The sequence below is a fragment of the Coenobita brevimanus genome, chromosome 23 (assembly GCF_032717465.1).
Source record: "Coenobita brevimanus isolate Jiangsu-jjx chromosome 23, ASM3271746v2, whole genome shotgun sequence".
Taxonomy (NCBI): domain Eukaryota; kingdom Metazoa; phylum Arthropoda; class Malacostraca; order Decapoda; family Coenobitidae; genus Coenobita; species Coenobita brevimanus.
In genome coordinates this window covers 59,715,671-59,721,159 of record NC_136976.1, presented here as the reverse complement: position 1 = coordinate 59,721,159, position 5,489 = coordinate 59,715,671, and the positions used below count along the sequence as shown (strand labels likewise).

At 45.2% G+C, this 5,489-nt stretch overlaps 1 non-coding gene across 1 annotated transcript; it reads left to right on the top strand.

Annotated features, from left to right (window-relative positions):
- Positions 1-5,101: 5,101 nt before the first annotated feature.
- On the top strand, positions 5,102-5,220 carry LOC145393195 (5S ribosomal RNA). The gene has a single exon (XR_013896152.1). It is a non-coding gene; the product is annotated as a 5S ribosomal RNA (ribosomal RNA).
- The last annotated feature ends 269 nt before the right edge of the window (positions 5,221-5,489 follow it).

The window sequence follows — 5,489 nt, the reverse complement described above, 5'->3', positions numbered from 1 at the left end:
AAAGTAATAGGGAGAAGGGAGGATGGGATGGGACTGGGAGTGGAACGGGAGGGAGACGAATACTGGAGGCTGAAGTCAGGCTGATGAGAGGAGGATGGAAAGGTGCGTTGTAGGGGATGAGAAGGGTGGGGAGGGAAGGGATGTCAGGTTTTGAGATGGGAAAAACAGAGGGAGGAGTCAGGGGTTATATTCATAAATTACCTAAACATATTGTTATGATAAGTAAGTCTCCATAACAGCTGCATTTAATGCAGTCATCATTTTCTGTTAAGCTTTGTCGTATTTTGTTTTTACCATTCACTGTAGTTTAGCTGTAGAGTATTTAGTAACTGCATTAACTGAATGTGAAAAAATACACAACTAAAGTTCAATGACTAAATAAACACACACACACACACACACACACACACACACACACACACACACATATATATATATATATATATATATATATATATATATATATATATATATATATATATATATATATATATATATATATATACACTATATACTATACACAGTAGCCACTGTCCTAGGAGGATAGAAAGCTCTTGAGAGGGGAGGAAAAATTACGGAGGATGAGGGGGAGACAGATTCAGGGGAAGGAGGAGAGAGGCAAGGGAATGGGGGTGAGGGGGAGAGAGATAAGAAAGAAGGGAGGAGGAACCAGGTAAGGGAGTGTGAGGGGAGGGAGAGAGAGGTAAGGGAGAAGTGGGGAGGTAAGTAAGAGAGTGGGGGTGATTGGGGAGACAGATCAGACGGAAAGGGGACACGAGTAAGATTGAAGGGGTGAGAGGTGAGAGAGCTGAGGGGGAGGGGGAAGACAGGTAAGGAAGGGGAGGTAGGCAGCAAAGGGATGGGAGGTAGGCAGGTAAGGGAGGGAGCAGGAAACAGGTAACGGAGAGGGGGTGGGAGGGGAAGAGATAAGGGAGAAGGGGGGAGGGGGGGATGAGCTGTCAAGTATTAATGCCCTGTTATTAATTGTGCTATTGTGAGGTCCAGAGGCGAGAAGGTCATTTTAGGAGATCTTTTCTGGTCGAACGGAGGCGCATGAATTTTACCCATTATCCTTGTCAGAAATTTATCGATAACAGGAAATTTATGTACACGACACGCACACAAGCATTCCACATTAGCCCCTTCACTACGATGTCGTCATGGATACATTAGTCCTGCTGGCACCAAACGATTTTAATATATTTAGGAGACTTTCAACTGGAGAGGTCAGATATAAACTTTGCAAACACCATACTCAAAGGGTTGTGACTGATGGCGTTATGAACAAAAACTTGTTTCTTATGGTGTTAGCTGACTCCGCATCCTCGAAAATAAGAATGGCTAGAGAGAGAGAGAGAGAGAGAGAGAGAGAGAGAGAGAGAGAGAGAGAGAGAGAGAGAGAGAGAGAGAGAGAGAGAGAGAGAGCAACTGAATGAAGAGAGGAAAGAAGAGGAATAAATAGGGGAATAACAGGGGAAAGAAGCAGACAGTAGATTGGAAGGAAGGGGAGGGAAACAGGACAAAGGACACCTTTAAAAGTTGCACTCACTCCTGCACTATGGTAAGGGGATAGAAATTACGAGGGACGCGGAGGGGTGAGCCCGGGGGGTTCCACCCTCTTCAAACTCTGGTCCAAGTGAAGGTCTACTACTTTTTAAAGTTTCGTGTGTCAACATAAAACGTATTGCGCGGCCCTCTCCGGAGGTAGTTTCCCCCTCATCCATAGGGAGTGGCCATCGGTGCTCCCACCCTGCCAAAAACATGGCCAGGGTGAACGTCTACCAGCATGCAAAATGTGTTCCTAGTTTAAAAACCAAGACTGTGTATAAAGGCTTTGGTCAGGAAACCTGTTCAAATGATGGCTTTTAGAGGTCTCACTCGCCTAAAACGTGGCCTTAGTAAAGATCTACCATTTTGCAATATTTAATTTTTTTAGGTAATTATGCCATGTCAGTGTCCCCTCCCCTATTGTCAGAGGTGGACACTGGAGGCCTCCCTCTGCCTAAAAAGTGGCCGGGGTAGGCACCTACCAACTTGCAAAATTTCGTGCTCTTAGGTTAAAAATTATGACTGTACATAATGCCTTACTAGGACCTCCGAGGGCCGCCACCTCTCCTGTGAGGGGCGACCTTTGGTGGTTCCACCCATCCAAAAACGTGGCCGGGGTGAACATCTATCAATACACAAAATGTCATGTTCGGTTAAAAGCTTTAGACGTGCATAACGACTTTGACCGTGACCACTGGGGATCGCCTCACCTGTGGGAGACTGACCTCGGGGGTGTTCTACCGCTGTGCAAAAATTTGTGTTCGTAGGTAAAAAATTTGTCGTGCCTAACGGTTTATGGTGGGACACCGGGGAGCCACCGACCCCGTGGGGGGCGGCCCTCGGGTGTTCCACTCTGCCTGAACGTGGCGCAAAGGAAGGTCTACCACAGTGCAAAATTTTGTTCCCCCAACCTTCCTCCCATAAGGCCTGAAGCGGCACAGTTAGGGGATAAGCACTACGTCTGACCGATCACACAAGAAAATAAGAATGAAGGAAGAGCTAAGATGAATACTAGGCATGTACCCTATGCATGCATGTACTGATGTATGTATGTATGTATGTATGTATGTACTTTTGCGACCGGATTGCAAATGTCTGATAATGGTGGACAGAATCACTAAACACATTCAATCCATGTTTTACGGAACTTGAAAGGCAATTAATTCCTAGGGTCAAGGAACAACACAAATCCCTTGAGCTCAAGAATGTTATGTTTTATTTTATTCTTGCTTTTTCCTCAGGATTTCACTCTGCTTAGGAGGAAAATTTTCGAGCTGGAAGGAAAGGCATAACTTTCATGAAACATTTCAATAAGGAGGTTTACTTTAGCTGAGCAAAATCGGCAGGAGAAGGCAACACTTAAATAAAACAACGCCCTCTGACTGACAGGTTTAAAAAAGGTTCAAAGTTAGGGTGGTTGATAAAATGACCAATTGGGAGTTACTCTAACCAACTAAATAGCGAACTAAATATATAGAGAAGTAAATGAATAAATATAATTAAATATATCAGTAACCTCGTCTGTTAAGTAACTAAAGGGACAAATATAACCTCTGACTCAAACGAAATCATAAACGGCAAACGGGGTAGGTAAAAGTCAGCGCGGTAGATACAAAGACCAGGCGAGAATGTAAAAGAAAATAATAATCCTGCTTGTAACACGATAAAATCCTAATTGGGGAAGACTGGTGTGCGTGTCGTGTATAAATCTCCCCCGCTATCGATAAATTTGTGACGGTGTTAAATGGGTCTGAGGCTCTTTAGGGTGCGTGGGACCATTTAGCCACACACAACACTGGGGACGCTCATTTCTTATAGTCACCCCCTTTGATACACCAGCCTCGTATCACTCTTATCTCGTTGCTGCTGCTCTGCTCCCTGTTCTTGACTCTCTTTCTTTATTCTCGACCTTCTCTTTATTCTGGACTCTCTCTGTCTCTGTCTCTGTCTGTCTGTCTGTCTGTCTGTCTCTCTCGCGCGCGCGGTATTCAATGGTAGCAATATTAGAGTGGCGACTTTAAATGCTGGCAGTCCTAGAATGTGGTGTTTAATAAGAGTGGCATCCGTGTTTACGTGTAGCTATGAAAATGCCACGTCTACAAGAAATGCTTGTTGGCGTGGGCAAGTGCTTGGAGGGAGTTTTGCAGTGGTGTAATCCATACATGTGGCCTCACTTGACGCTAGCGGGTGCGGGTGAGAAGATACAAGTTTATAAGCTACACAGATGTAGAATCTCCATTAGAACCAGAAAGCATTTGGTGTGGACACGACCTATGACAGTATAACAATGGCGAAACAGAGGAGTGATAATTGAAACTTCAGCCGGTTTTTGTATTTCAGTCTTCGCAACAGCATACACGCTCCTCCAATTTCACTCCCAAAAGCAATATCTTCTTCAGTTACAGGGCGATTTTTCTTTGTGTTTCACTGAGAAAGTTATTTGCCAAGCGAATTTCCTTTCATTTATTTCTGACCATATTTTTCTGGGAGCAGGATCCCTTAGGATTCCCGATGTCTCCTTCCTCACACTCAGCGTGTGCTTTGAATCTGGGTCCTTAACTCAGCCCTGGTGAATATTCGGGTGGTTTCTGTGAGCTGACCTTTTCATATGTTAGCGGCTATTAAGGTCCTATTGGTTCATATCGATACTTCATACACGCTGCCAGAAAACATACACCTAATCGACACTTCACTTTAACATACATTGTTTTCACTGGCCACCCCCTCCTGAATCATACATGGCAAGTAAAGGGAAGTGTTAATTTCGTCTGACTCCTCCTCTCAGTGGAGAGATCCAGTCGGCAGTGAATCTCAAAGAAGCCGAAACAGATGCAGATAGTTACAGAACTTCAGACTTCCTTAACTAATAAGCCGGATCAATTAACAGTTCAGAACTAATAGATCTCTCTCTCTCTCTCTCTCTCTCTCTCTCTCTCTCTCTCTCTCTCTCTCTCTCTCTCTCTCTCTCTCTCTCTCTTAGCATATGTCCGATATCTCTCGGTTTTCTTTATCTTCGTTCTTCTCTTTCTCTCTGCTTCGTTATTCATCTTCTCGCCTCCAGGTCATTACGCGCATTCCTTTAGCACATGTTCGTGTAAAAAGCAACACCCTCTACTGTACCACCACCACCACCACCATCTCTCCCTCTCAGTATCTATAAAACCCTCCACCACCACCACCACCACGTCTTCCTCTCAATATCTATGAAACCCTCCACCTCCACCACCACCACCACCATCAGTTCTCCCTCTCAGTATCTCTAAAACCCTCCACCACCACCATACATCCTTCTCAGAATTCCCCTACCACCACCGCCATCACATCTTCCTCTTACCAGCCTATCTAAAGAAAAAAAATAAAACTCCACCACAACCACCACCACACAATCACACATTCTTCTCAGCGTTCCTCCTCCACCACCACCACCATCACCATCACCACCACCACTATATGTCGACAGTGTATTTGCGTCGTGTCGCCATGATCGTCAGCCTCATATCTGGGAGCCGGTAAAAACATCAGTTAATATCCAGTCAAACCCAGCGCATTTATTTCCAACGGCCATACCACGTTGAGTACACCGCTTCCCGTCCGATCAGCGAAGTTAAGCAACGTTGGGTCTGGTTAGTACTTGGATGGGTGACCGCCTGGGAACACCAGATGCTGTTGGCATCCCTACGTGTCAAGTGGGGTTGGTGGAGGATTAGTGCCCCTCCCTGTAAAACAATTAACTCTAAGCCCTTGGCCACCCTGTTTGGGATACATGGCGTCTGGCAATGAATGAATGAATAAGTAATTTCAGGCCAGCTTACGGCAGTTAAGGATCAATGAGGTCCATTGAGGCCCTTCATAGCTGTCCAGTGCCAGCAGGTGAGTTCAGGACAATACGAAACTATTCAGGTCCAGTCTGGGCCTTCAAATCCAGTCGGGCTCGGTCAGAT